The sequence below is a fragment of the Mastomys coucha genome, unplaced genomic scaffold (genome assembly GCF_008632895.1).
Source record: "Mastomys coucha isolate ucsf_1 unplaced genomic scaffold, UCSF_Mcou_1 pScaffold3, whole genome shotgun sequence".
Taxonomy (NCBI): domain Eukaryota; kingdom Metazoa; phylum Chordata; class Mammalia; order Rodentia; family Muridae; genus Mastomys; species Mastomys coucha.
The window spans coordinates 30,011,416-30,026,548 of NW_022196909.1; the positions used below are offsets into that span (position 1 = coordinate 30,011,416).

The 15,133-nt window shown below is 37.9% G+C and overlaps 1 protein-coding gene across 10 annotated transcripts in view; it reads left to right on the plus strand.

The window, feature by feature from the left end:
* The window catches only part of Ctnna3 (catenin alpha 3), a 1,512,724-nt gene that overhangs the window by 1,434,226 nt on the left and 63,365 nt on the right, over nt 1-15,133 (plus strand). The gene's annotated exons all lie outside the window — the stretch shown is intronic.

Below are 15,133 nucleotides of genomic sequence, written 5' to 3' on the forward strand. Positions count from 1 at the left end.
TTATTAGCTAAATATTTGATTTTATGAATGGGGTGAATATGCAAGGGTGCTTGGCGTCTCACCCACAATTGCTACAAACGTTACAGCATTTTAGTATATATAAAAGTAATAAATGTTTTATTACATGTGAGATATGAATCTTAGATCAGTAAACTTTAGTTGAATGAGTTCATCTTTGCATCTATTACATGATGCTTATGGAATCGATTAAAGGCTGGCACATGCTTTCATGGAGGGACTCCTATGGATTCTGTACTGAGCCTGAGTTTGGTTTGAATGTCGCAGCTCTGTGTTTTTGTTCTAAGCCACAGGAACTATGATGTGAACACACTGAGACTCAAACGATCTGTACCCAGCGCTGCTAGGAGTTGATTGCTACCGTTGCAAAGCATGATTCAAAGGTTAACTAGCTTATGAGTATTGCTATTGTTTAGCTTTACCTTGATAAAGTAAAGGAATAGCAGAGATGTATACTGAAGTCATTTAGCCTTGTTGAGAACATGAAAAAAGCAAATCTTACTTCATCAGAAAGTCACACATCATGAATTAGACTTCTGAGTTCTTTCAGGAGCCCTCACTTGAATTTCATTATTCATATTTGAGCATAAATTGAAGCTAAATAGAAATAAAACCCAATATCTTAAATATACAAAATTCATTCCCGGGCCCGGCAGCTATCTGTGTCTACTGGAAGTCATATTTGGTCGTGTAGAGAATGGACTCATTATTGTCTCGACACCAAAAGCTGTACCACAACATAAATACAAATATTGAAGGCACTAAGGAACAAAACAAATCAAGGAGTGATGGAAATTAGCTGCAAATGAGATACTTCAGGTCTCTAAAAATTATTAGTCTTAAACAATGCAAAGAAGTTTCTACTTAATATAACGATTACAAAACTTCTCCTGAGCTTCATTCAAAGCCATAATAGAAGCACAGGGAAATTGCAACAGATCAGCCAGGTTATAAATGTCATCTACTCAAGCAGCTCAGCCAAAGAGCTGAAAACCATTCAGTCATTTCTCGTAGCTTCCAATACAAAGGATATATGAAACCATTTTGAGAAAAATCAATTGAAAAATTTGAACTTCCATATAGATAAACTGGTTTCGTTACAGGTGTTAGAGTGTGGGGTGTGGGTGTGTAAAGGGAAACTGTTGTTTTTGGGTACTTCCTTTCTGTCCATTAAAAGTAAAAAGTAAAAGTTTCAATTTTGTTTGCAAAAATGATGATTCTAAAGAAATTTGGCTCAAGAAATATTTCTCCCAGTGGAAGCTTTTTGCTTTCCTTCACGACTATTCATTATTTTAGAATTATTTTAGAAATGTTGAAAGAATATTGACATTCTAAAGGAAAACATACTGGATGGAATTTCATTTTTTAATTCACTCAAGGAAAACAGCTTTGAATCAATTATCCACAGTTTTCAATGTATAATCAAGAATTTTGACAATATTTAGCTGTTGAACTGCCAAGCTATTAACAACCAAAAGATGTGATTAGGCATCCATATTAATAAACACCTGTCACAATACCATAACAGATGCTGTGGGGACATAGTAATTCAAAACATAAATTTAAAAATTCTGGACAGAGTCATCTACAATATGGAACCTAAATTAAACCTAATGATTGCGATCTTATTTGTGTTACTAAATAGAGCGGCATATTTATCCTACTCAATGTAAATGACATTTTATTTAATGTGTTACTAAAAGGCTTTCACTGAAATAAAAGTCTAAAACCACAGCATGGGAAATTGCCCATTACCTTTACATTAGCAAAACAGTAGAGTACATTGTCTTTATGTGAGTATGAAAAGTACACACCAAAGGATATTTTGTAATTTGGGATCTAGTGTTTTAAACTTCACGATGACTCCCAACTAGTACACATAATGTCAACTGGGACTCATATGTATAACTTAGCAAGATACGTAGTATTGATCAAAGGGGTGTGTGATCTGGAGAGCTTGCCCTGGAAGCATAGATGGATGCTGACATACTAAAGATATAAGACCTGAATTATGGAAAAAAGAGAAGCAACTCTTACAAACTTTCTCCTTTCCTCCACACACGTTTGGCCACCACACACACACACACACACACACACACACACACAGCCCTCAAGTAAATAATTTTATACTTTTAATTAAAAAATTAAAGGAACATCTTTGAATACCTCAATACAGTGGTTTCCCTAATATGCTAAACTAATTAAAATAATATTTCTCTCTCTAGGTAAAAAATAACCATTAAAATAATATTAATATTGTATGTAAATAAATTATTTTAGAGAAACGAGTACATATAAAAGCTGTACTAGATCAAACATATATCTATCAATAGTTGAACTGAGGGGTTTATAATTACCTAATTTTTCAATACAACCCCAAATATATAAAAATTATCTCAAGGACATTCATATGATATTCAAACACACAGCAATTTAAGGGGATGTCTCCTTTACTTAAATGTGTCAAATTATACAAGTATTTGTTTCAGTTCATGCCAGCAATGCATGTAGATGTTATTCCTTCACAATGGGGATTTTATATTGGCAAATATTTCCATATACACTTGCCTTTCTAACCCTGGAGATTATTTCACAAGATTGGCACGATGAATATATGATCCTCATTTTAGTCATGGTGCTAACTATTCTTAGACACAGTAGTGAGTGACTATTTCTATAATTATCCAAGAAGACCTCAATTCTTTCCTCCAGTTTCACTTCACCTCCCTTTGTAGTGTAGGTGAGTTTAAAAAAAAAAAAAAAAGACAATGTTATTCTTCTGTCCCTAAAATGTTTTGAATACTAAGTACAGTGTTAGATGTGTCTAAAGACTTATGTGTTTTATTTTAGGTGTTTGCGTGTTTTGCCTTCATGTTTGTGTATCATGTGAGTGTCTGGTGCCATGGGAGGCCAGAAGCTGATGTTTGGTCCCTTGGAAATGGAATTGTCATCACATGGGTGCTGGGAACTGACCATGTGTTCTGTGCACAAGCAGTAAATGCTCTTAACTCCTGAGTGGTCTCCCTAATCTCATACGTTGTTATTTTTACTTGTTTTTATCTTTCCCTCTTCTGTTATTTGTTTCTCCTAGAGCAGAGTGATAGTTTTCATAACAATGCAAATAAATATTTGTCCATCTTTCCCTTAGTTGGCTTTATATTTAATTTGTTAAATGTCAATTTCTTTCCTAGCATTCTAAAAATGCATTCATCAGAAAATATAATGGTGTTTTAATAACCTAAACATGCCAGATGTCTGAATCTAACCTTTACCTCTCACCACAAACACATTTCCTTGGTCAAAGGGTAGATGCTGGATCAAGATTAGGAATTCAGTAGATTTTGGCTCAATTTAAAGAAGTAGGTGACACAGTTGTTAATGCAACCAAAAGTAGCTGTTTTGTTGTTCTCAATATGAGCCCATACAATCAAAAATGGATAGCATCTAGCCAAGCTGCAAAATTAACTTCTGTATTGAAGAAGGTCATGCTATCTGTCCATCAAGTCTTCGCTCAGCTATTAGTATTAATTATTGCACAATTCACAGCGACTTGTGATTATAAATATGGTTTATATCTATTTATATATTTTTCTACATTTATTTCAAATTTTATGTTATCGTAGTTAGGGTTTTATTGCTATGAAGTGACACCATAACCAAGACAACTCTTATAAGGGCAAATATTTAATTGGGGTTGGCTGACAGTTTCAGAGGTTCAGTCCATTATCATCATGACATGAAACATGGCAGCATGCAGGTATATATAGTGCTGGAGGGACCAAGAATTCTACATCTTGATCCAAAGACAGCCAGGGGGGAGACTCTCTTCTGAAGGCAGACAGGGGGAGAGTCTCTTCTGTGCTGGGTGAAGCTCAACCATAGAACCTCATAGCCCACCCCCACAGTGATAAACTTCCTCCAGGAAGGCCATACCTCCTAATAGTGCCACTCGCTATGGGTCAAGCCTATTGAAACCACCATATATGTATTTTATATGCATAGATGTTTTGTCTCCATGTGAAACTGTGTACCGAATGTGTGCTTGGTAATTACAAAGGCCAGAAGAGGTTATGGATGCCCTGGAATTGGAGTTACAGATCTGTGGGCTTACATGACAAAGCTGGGAATCAAACCCAGTCCTCTGAAAGGGAAGCCCCTCTTAACCACTGGATCGTTTTTCTAACCCCAATTTGATCTACTTACTTGTCTGATTTTATTTAAGCTATCCTTTATTATCATTGTCTTATTTAAGAGATAAATTAGTTCTTTTTTAAAAAATATTTTCTATAAATGGGTCTTGGAAAACTCTAACTGGAATTACTGTCCCATTATTCATTTGCTTTGTTTTATTTTTGACGCATGGTCTCAGTTTGTAGCTCAGTGGTCTGAGACTATATCCTGCTTGTTAGTCTTAAGCTTAGAGGAACTCTCCTTCCTCCTTTTACTAGATCTGTGATTAGAGGTATGAGCCACCATGCCCAAATTTCCAATTTTACTTAAAAATGTGAGAGTTATCTCTTCTTTGTTATCTTCATTCAAATTCTGCTACTTTATATTTCTCAATTAATTCCAAACTTGATATAGTTATTATGTTTCCTGTAGCTACCTGGCCAAATTAATATTTTATTATGTCTGACAGCTTCAATTTCCCTTTATATTTTTACTCTCTGAGACCACTTTTTTTTAAAAATACTTATTTGTTCATGTGTTCATTTATCTTTTTCAAAAGATTTTGAATTTAACAGTCAAATGACTAAGGAAAATCTTAGTCCATAGTAAAAATAGACAATAACTAAATTTAATGGATAATGAATAGATAGATAGATGGGAAGACTGGTTTTCCTTTAGTCGTTATGTATAAAATGTAATAGAGAAGACAGTCAGGAACCAAATGGTCTTCCTATTGGGACACATTTTCATCTTACCTGCATACTGTAAAGAAAATAGATACCCTCTACTTTTATTTATATCTAACAAATCACCAAGCAAAGTATCATCTATGTGTTAAATTATGAACTTATTCAGAACTATGAATGTATAATAGCTTCCTGAAAGAGTTCTAGAGAGATAGAATCTTTTATGATTAAACAAATGAAGAAGGGCAGCATTTTGATTTTTGGCTTTGAGGAACATAAAGGAAACTGAAAGTCTGTGACAGTATCAGCAAAAAGCAAAATCAGCAATACTAGGTTTAACTGACCCCTAACCTGCTTCTTTCTGAACTTGATCCAGCTGTGACTATATATATATATATATATATATATATATATATATATATATATATATATATGACTCTTTTTGGAATGGGAGCTCACAGTCATTACTACATTTCTATCCAATGCTTGCTATGCCCATCAACCACTAAATAGTCCATGGGAAAGTAGTTCTTCAGTTTGTAAAATGCTGTGTAATGAAAAATTGTGATTGTCCATAATATTAAAACTTCTTCGAAATCTAAGGTCACCAATCTTTTTTAATCCAGAAGGAAATAAAAATGTGTCTCCTTTTCTATTCAATGGAGTGTGGGGCTAGAATAAAACAGGTAAAGGCGAGGTAAAGTTTAAAGAGTAGTAAATTGAGATGAGAGAGAAGCAGTGTGTGGTAACACATGTCAATAGGAATATGATGAATTTGAGGACAGCTTGGATTGGAGAAAGGAAAAGAAAAAGAAAAAAAATATATGGAGTTACTACAAAGGGAGAATCAGCAAGAAAGAAAAAAAAGTTATATAAGAGAGGAATTGGAGAATGGCATACATGTGGCAAAAGGTCAGTAGAGATCCATAAGTTGAAGTTTCATACATTCCAGAGCCATGGACCCGAGGTGAGGCAAGATGATGTAATCTGTCCAACATAGACGTAGCTAGGACCCATCACTGCATACCAGTGGATCACCCCAAATTCCAAGACAAACTGAGAATCATCTATTCATAGTCACTAGGAAAACCAAAATGAGAACATGTGCTCGGATATTACCAAGCTACCCCTTCTCAGACGTTCACTATGAAACCTGGTCTCCGGCAGTCAAGCTCTAGTGGGAGACAGCTTCAGGTTGAAGGGTAGGACTTCGTGCATCTGAAAATGGTCAGAAAGGTATTATGCCTTTGCTGCTCTAGTTCAGTTTTCTGTACCCAGAACACCTTCCCACCCCGACCCATTTACATTGCACAGAAGGTGAACATGACATTTGAAAAGAAAATGAAGTCAATCCTTGCATTTGATGGTACTGTGGAGACAGGATATGTGGAGAGCAGGCTGGCGTAAAGGATGTGGAAGTCAGAGCTCAGGAGACAAAGGAGAATCTGCAACTTCCTGCCCTTCAGGTACCTGCCATACTTCCTGAAAGAATGACTATATTTAAAGAATTAGCTAATCCTTTTTTTTTCCCTGTGAATTCTCATTATTAATTCTATTATTATTGCTGATGTCTGTGACAAGGTTTTCTTGGTCTCAGTTCGGATTTCTCAATTGTACTTTAGTTCTTTTCCGCTCTCAAAAGCCCCTGAAATGGTTCCGAGCATCTGTGGCTCACAGGAATAACTGCTTTTGGTTGTTTTGTGACTTCTATAATGCTTCCTGCCAGCATCTAAAATGAGGAGCAATAAAAACATGTCCTTACGATCACTTCTCATCTCTATCTGGGACTAATTTAGGATGAGGGAAGAATGATATATTATAGATGATTATAATGTTGAGAGTTCATGCATATTAAAAATTAGAATTAAAAGCACTTTTTAGGATATTCATCTGTTGTATAATTTTAGTTATTCAAAGATGATTATGCTTTGAAAATCTGACCTTTTGCACGAACCTTCAAAAGAAAGAACATGTTTTTCTCCTTATTTCTTCCAGCCATTGTGTATGCATTCCAATTATCCTCTCTTTGTCAATGCCTAAAAGAATCAAAGATACACAATAAAAGTCCCACCATGAAATTTATTTCCAGTTTTGTTATAGGAATAAATTATCACCTGAAACAGATATTTTTGGAATAACTTTGATATAGAAGTCCAAGGTTAATCTTATCTCTGTTTTCCTTGCCTCAAAATAATCCAGGAAACACAAAGCGATAGTCACCTAACACATTCGAGTCTTACTCAATCAAGACATGTTTGCATGTAACTCTCAGATGGCAAGTGGTAACTATAGAGTGATATACAGATAAAATGCCAGCACCGTTTAGAAGAATGGCATATTAGTTTGTCTCTAGATAATAGGAAAGACTTTAAAAAAATCCATAAGTTTAAATATTTGTTTCCAAAATAGTGATATATTGAGTTGTTCTGGAAAAGGAAAATATTAAAAACCTTATTTGTCTTAATTACCTAAATTATTATATATGCTCTCATCAGGATTGTATTCATAGCTGACATGTACATGTATTTTGTAGCTTTTATAACTAAATGGATTTATCGGTGACAGTATCTCATTTAGACCAAACTAGTGGTTATGAATAACATTTATGATCAACTGACTGCATTTAGTATCACCTCAGCGATTTAGGCACACCTCTGGGTATAATTACTGTGAGGGAATTTCCAGAGTGGATTGATTGGTGACATCTGTGACATTCTATGGACTGAACAAAGTGACAAAGGAAATATCCATCTAGATACTGACAGCCCTCCACTCCCTTTCCCCACTTCTCTTTGCCAAGTGGTTTTGTCAAGAATCTCCATGAACACAAGGCCACACACTCTTGTCTCCATGTGGTTATACCTGAATGCATAGGGTTAGGCAACCATGAGTTGCAGCTGAAATCCTGACCCAGTAATCTGATTTCTACCTCATATTTCCTCATAGCAATGCAAAAGTAACTAGTGACATAGCATTTCTTTTTTATTCTATTTTTTTTTTTACTTATTCATTTTACATTCCACTCATTGCCCACCTCCCAGACACCCTCTCCCATAATTGCTCCCCCATCACCCTTCCCTTCTCCTCTGAGCAGGTGGGGGGGTCCCCCTTGGTATCCCCCGAACCTGGCACATCAAATTTCTGCAGGGCTAGCTAGGCTCATCCTTTCCGACTGAGGCCAGACAAGGTATTCCAGCTAGAAGAATATATCCCATGGACAGGTAACAGCTTTTGGGATGGAACCCTTTCCAGATGGAGACCAAGCTGTGCATCTGCCAATGCTAAAATAGGATTCTGGGAAAGAAACCATGGGTTGCGGATAATTGAATGTCCAAGTAATGATTTCAAGATTGACAACTTCAGTTTTTCTAGGAGTAGATGGTAGTCAGTCACAAAATGAATGAATAATAATCTAATAAAATGGCAAAAAAGAAAGCCATTAAAATCTATTGCCAATGACACAGCTTAAAATAAGGATTATATTTTTAATACCAACCTGATATTTTTATCTAAAGGAACTATTGAGGGCTTGGGGGGTGTTATCATTAGTGAGATATTTAATCTAGTGCCTATTAATACTTGATTCTTTCAATTGTTTGTTTTGGAATTGTTTTGTTTGTTTGCTTAGATGATAGACTGATTGATTTGAAATTTGGTCCCCCCCTGACTCAGGTCTGCCCCTTCCCAGGTTTCCCCTCTGAAATACCCTATTTTCCCTCCCTCCAACCCCACTCACCAATCCACCCTCTCCTACTTCCTGGCCCTGGCATTCCTCTACACTGGGGCATAGAGCCTTCACAGGACCAAGTGCCTCTCCTCCCATTGATGACCAACTGCTACAGGATGGCCTCTGCTACACATGCAGCTGTAGCCACGAGTCCCAACATGTGTACTCTTTGGTTGGTGGTTTAGTCCCTGTGAGCTCTGGGAGTACTTGTTAGTGCATATTAATGAGAGTCTACTATGTAGTCTTGAGTGTCCTGGAACTTGATATATAGATCAGATTGGACTTGAACTCATAGAGTTCTGCCTGCCTCTGCCAACAGAATGCTGATATTATTATTGTTATTATTGTTATTATGATTATGATTATTATTATTTGGTTTTTCAAGATAGGGTTTCTCTGTGTAGCCATGGCTGTCCTGGAACTCACTCTGTAGACCAGGCTGGCCTCGAACTCAGAAATCTACCTGTCTCTGCCTCCCAAGTGCTGGGATTAAAGGCGTGTACCACCACCACCCAGCAAATGCTGATATTATTAAAGGCATGAACCATTATGCCCAGCTTACTCGATTGCTTTATAATTTTCATATGTGTTTTGTGATGTATTGACTTCACTATCATAGCAGGATACACAAGTGGAATTGGAATGTAAAGATCACTTGCCACTTACTCTCTCCGGGACAGAATAGACTATGTTAAAGCCCCAGGAGGGTAGTGTGGCTAAAATCAAGACTGTTTCATTATTCTAGAACAAAACTTCACTGGGAGGAAGGAAGCTTTGTGATATAGGCTGATAGCATAAGAAAATTATGAAGCCAACACAGTACTGCAAAGGTCTTAATTTCCAATTTCAGGAAAATATCATCTTTTCCTATTGGGATGTGGGACTTGACTGGCACCAGAGAGTAATGCAGTGAAATGAACTCTAAGAGTTTTCCACTGATAAAGTCAAAGGGACTCTGAGTTTACTCAGAGCATCATTCCTAACATTTCCTGTTTGCGTCTTCTAAGTGACCCCTCTTCACTGAGATTGATGCTTCATGACACAGTGTACCACTTTCAAAGCAGAACTCCTGGACTTGGATGAACAGGTTTCAGCAACTGACAAAGGCAATCATCTCAATTGACTTTTGAATGCTCAGAGTCCATCCAGTTTTCAAAAGATCATTGGCAAAACTCAGACCAATTTTCAGAAACAGTAAACCGAATGAAATAAACTCCAAGAGCAAAAGAATACTTACTCTGGGTACCCATATGGCCTGACATTCTGATCTGTAGCACATGCAGGTTCAGAGCAGTGTCTCTTATCTTTAAATGAAAAACAGAAGTGAAAGGAATGGAAGAAGGCAAGAAGGGATGAAGGGAGAGCCAGAGGGGAAAGATATGAGAGAGAGAGATGGGGGGGGGAGGAAGAAGAGAAGGAGGAGGAGGAGGAGGACGATGAGGACGAGGACAAGGAGGAGGAGGAGGAGAAGGAGGAGGAAAAGGCAGGCAGCTAAGTAGAGAAGCTCTGCTCAAATTCTTGAGTGAACTGTCATTCTTCTCCTGGGTGACACACATCAATAATTGGAGCATCAGCAGAAATGGCAAAGATAGTAACCTTTTTTACTCCAACCTTCAAGCTGGCCCCAGCCATTTCCATGTAGGTAAAGACATCTTTAGACTACACAGCATCCTTCCTAGACCCCAACATCACCACATTTGATGTTGGTGGAGTCTTATTTCTGTAAGACGGAAATGACCTTCTTGTAGATGACAACTTTCCAGTTCTCAGCCTTAAGTATGCCTGGAACTTGCTGTGAGTGGAGTCATACTGCAACATGTAAACTATGTAGTTGATGTCAATGAAAGTGTCATTAATGTCAACACTATCTACTTTGCCAGAGTTGAAGGAAGCTCTGGTAGCCTTGTGCCCAACACAACAAAGTCTATTTACTCCAACCTTCATTGTTGTATCTCAGGAATGAGGCTGACACATCATGAAAAGATGCAACTGTCTCTGGAATCCAGAGGAGCAGAAACTGGCATGATGGGCAATGGACTTCCCAAAGCATTAGCCCTACATCAACTGGTGCTGCCAGGCTATATGTAAGGTCATACTAGAACTGAACTGTGAGTTCACTGGCATGACCTTCAATGCTTTTACCCTCAGTTTGTCTATTGTAGATCTGACACCTGGAGAAAGTTTGCAAGTATGGTGGCATCAAAAAGGTGGTGAAGCAAACATGAGAAGATCCACTAAAGGGAACCTTTGGCTACCCTGAATACTAGGTTGTTTCCTGTGACTTTAACAGGGACACCGACTCTTCTACCTTTGATGTTGAGGCTGAAATTGTTCTCAGTGACAACTTTGTAAAGCTCATTTCCTGGTGTGACAACAAATAAGGCTACAGCAACAGGTTGGTTATCTTATGACCTGTATGGCCTCCAAGCAGTAAAAGGCCCTGAACCATCTGAGCACCAGTCTGAGAGGAAGAAAGATACCTTTAGCTGCCTCTCTGTCCCAAATCAGTCCCCAGTATCGAGCATTTCCCCTCATAGTTTTCAACCATAGCTCCAGAAGAGATAGGCTTAGGAAGCTAGCACATCTCTTGAATCCTGTCAATAAAGTCCACTAAACCTACTTCCCCTCAAAGTGTGTGTTCTCTTATGTTGTACTAGAGAAGTAGCTAGGCATTGGTTCTGATAAAATGCTAAAGTAAACATATAATAATAAAAATATATTTAAGTATCCAAATTGCAGCAATGATTTCAACCTTTAAATCATAAATATTAAGAGCTGGGGATGACTTAAGCAGGTTCTTACACGGGCATGTAGACCAGAGTCCAATCCCTAGGTATATATATGTTACTCACATGCTGGGTGGTGGAGACAGAAGACTCCTGGGTACCTGGGGTTTACTAGCTGGCTAACATAGCCAAAATGGTGGGCTTTTCATTTACTAAGAGATCTTGTCTCAAAAAAATATGGTGAATGATTGAGGAAGGCACCCAACACTGACAGCTGGATGAGGATACACACATATATGTACACACACATATGCATCAATGAATTACACCCTTTAAGACCGACTCTGAGTCATACTATAATATAATAATTCAATAAAGTATATAAATCTCTTGAACTCAGCAGTAAGGGCATGGTCCCATGAAAAGTAGCTGCATAAAAGACTGTGCCTTAAGTCAAACTGAATCTTATTAACCTACTTGCTAACAGTACACATATGATGTGCTAAAATTTAATAAGCTATCTTCTGGGCTGCTAGACTAGGGATAGAGAGGCTAGAGTAAAAATCAGCTTATGAGTTCTGATCCTCTCAATAAGGAGTGGTACTGGAATCACATCAGACTCTAGAACCAGCTCTGTAACCTCTATTAATTTGTCATACTTCTTGACTAAGTCAGTAGCCCCTCACCTTTTCATTTCCTCATCTAGAACTAAGCAAAACACCATGCTGCGACTAGAGTTAGAAGTTAGTTGGTAGGTTTTGAGATTGTTGGAGGCTAAATAATAATGGCTAAATCATGATATTTTCCTAAACTGAAAAGTAATTATTTTCTGGGACCATAAAATGAGGTCTGGTATTAAAAGACAAGGGGCAGCCAGTATATCATAATAATTTAACTGAAGCTGGAAAAAATACCCAGGCTCTATACGAGATTTTATACATGATTAATGCTGAGTCCATTGTCATAAGGGAAAAGGGGGACTCCCCAGTCAGAGTGGCTGATTGTATTTATAATACACTGGCTTTGATTAATGTGTACACTCAGAGAGTAATGTGTGGAGGTGAGAAAAGACCTGTTTTCAAATGTTAGAGCTGAGCATGGATATCCCATTATCTTAAAGGATGTCCATGCATAATGACTTACAGTACTTTGAAGGGAATGTGGACGGCATGGTAGGGGATCTTGTCTCTGTGTTAGGCAAAGTACAGAAAATTTTCCTAATTAACTCTTACCTCCCATTGGCCTGTGGGATCACCACCGAGAAGCCACTCTATCTTGTATTTAATATCCTCAGGAACCATCTGCGTTAACGTGCCTTTTTTAAGTTTCTAACTATAAACATTAGTTTTGAATGAAACCTTCGAGTGTGCAGTGAGTATTTTATGTAGATGTGAAATGGAAATCTACATTCATTTCCCATGAGTCTCAAAGAAAAACCAGTACAGACAATAATACCTGATTTTTCCCCCTCCATCTTATGCCAAATGGACTTCTCCCTTATTATATTACAGTGTGTGATATTTTGAGGGAATCTCTGAATCATGAGTAGCAGCACCAGGTCAACAGATTAAACAGACTCTACATTTAAGGTAGAGTTTTGGAAAGAGTGCCCAACACACACACACACACACACACACACACACACACACACACACACACACATACATGCACAGTCCCTGGGTAATCCTGGTTTGCCCATGTTGCCGTAGCCCTGACCTTTTCACCTGTATTGATGTGAAACTTAAGAAAAGGACTATTGTTGCAACTTTTTCTCTGTCCAATCACATTAGGGCAGTGACCAGCCTGTGATTGGACAGGTATAAAAGGGTGGAGCTAGAGTTTGAGGAGGAGAAAGGTCAGAGAGCAGGAGGAGGAGATCGGGATCATAGAGGCAGAGGATGATGACGAGTCAGACCCCACGCAGTTATACAACCAAGCAAAGGTTTTTACAAAATAGATTAATTGGGTTAAAATATTGTCTTTATTATTTGGTTCTGAAATTATTGTATTGGCATCTTGTAAATTGTGATCTTATTATGTAAACCTGATTGGATAATAAAGCCTTAAGAGTCACATATTACCTGGTACTAGCCACTAGATGAATGATTGTGGGGTTGTGTAAAGCATTGCATGTGAGCGAGATGTTGCTGCTAGCTGGGAGAAGAGCCTGCCAGGACGTAGTGCTGTGGCTGGACTGTTCAGTACCAGCACTAGAATGTGTTCCAGCGGGAAAGAGAGTTTGCAATGTGGAACCATTTTTTAATAATTCCCGAAACAGACAATAAGTAGATAGCTAGCAACTGGTTTATAATAGTGAAAACTTTTCACTAACACTGGAAAAATACAGGTCAAGTTAGAAAAGGGTATGTCATTAAAACAAAACAAAACATCTCCTATTAGCCCATTGGATAGCTGATTTCATGTAAACTAATGGCTTCCTTGGCTTCCTCATAGAAGGAAACTCTGACTTCCTGGTGGTTGTTTGAACTCTTGAAGATGAAGGACTCTTGAAGATGAAGGCAGGCTTAACGATGAGCACCCAAAAGGCCTACTTCCTGATGCCCAGAACTGGAGAATATCATCTTTTGTGGAGAAAGGAATTTTAAAGATGGAATCTCATTAAGGTTTTTGAGATGAAATGGTTATGTAATCAGTTCCGTAGTGCAGGGACCTTTATAAGAGGGAGTAGGATGATAACAGAGTAGGCCATAATATAATGAAGAAGTCAGATGATGTACTGATAAGCCCCTAACATAGAAGAACTACAAGCTTAGGTCTACATGCTACCAACTAGACTCTTATAAACGGTAGAGGATGAATCTTTAAGCAGAGCTTCAAGAAGAGACAAGTACTGCTGAAACTCAAACTTGGGTGAAATGAAATTCATTTTGCAATCATGAGCCCTTGAAATGTACAATAATAAACCCACATTCTTGTAAGGCATTTAGTCTAAGTTGGGGATTATTTGTTTCAGTGGCCATGGAAACATAGTACAGGCCTTGTGTGGAGGATGGTATAAGAAAAGTTAAACCACTCCATCAAATTGAGGACACCTATCAGGTACCTCCTCCAGTGTGTCTGTAAAAAGGGTGCCACCAGAACACATCAGGTGACCACTGTTTTTTGTTCAGAGGGGCAGTTAATGCTCTGTTCTTCAATTGTGGTCTAGTAAACTGTACTGCTCAGTCTCAGATTTCATAAACTTAAGTTCCATTTGGTCTGTGAACCAGAAGTCAACCGGGTAATAGTGGTGACTTTCCCTTTAGCTATGTTTATTTGTAGACTGAAACCAAATATGGAGAAAATAAAGAACCAGAAGAAAGTACCATATTGTTGTTGTTAAAAAAAAAAAAAAAAACTTACCCAAGGAGAAGCTTATACCATGAGGATTGATATTGGGAGCATGTGGACGGAGAATGTAGCTTGAAGAAGACAGTGGATGGTTACTTCTAATGTGGAGGTTTTCCTTCACAATACCGAAAATATTCCATCAAGCTTTTCAGTGGAATTCTGGTGCTTGATGTTGCATATCTGGACATTGCCTGGGGTGTCACCATGTGATATGGCCCAAAGTACTAAACGACTCATTCCTCTTGTCACTCACTTTCAAGTTACCTGTCTTTATAGCCTTCAGAGAAGCGTGAAGGGACCTGGAACAACTAAGACATGATTCTCTGCAATGGACTTTGGAAGTAGAATGTGTGTGCCCAACAGCAGAACGCACATAATGCATGGTTATGGAAGTCCTTAAAATATGAATAGAATAAATAATAAATTGGTGCCGTAAAAACATCTTCACAGCTCCA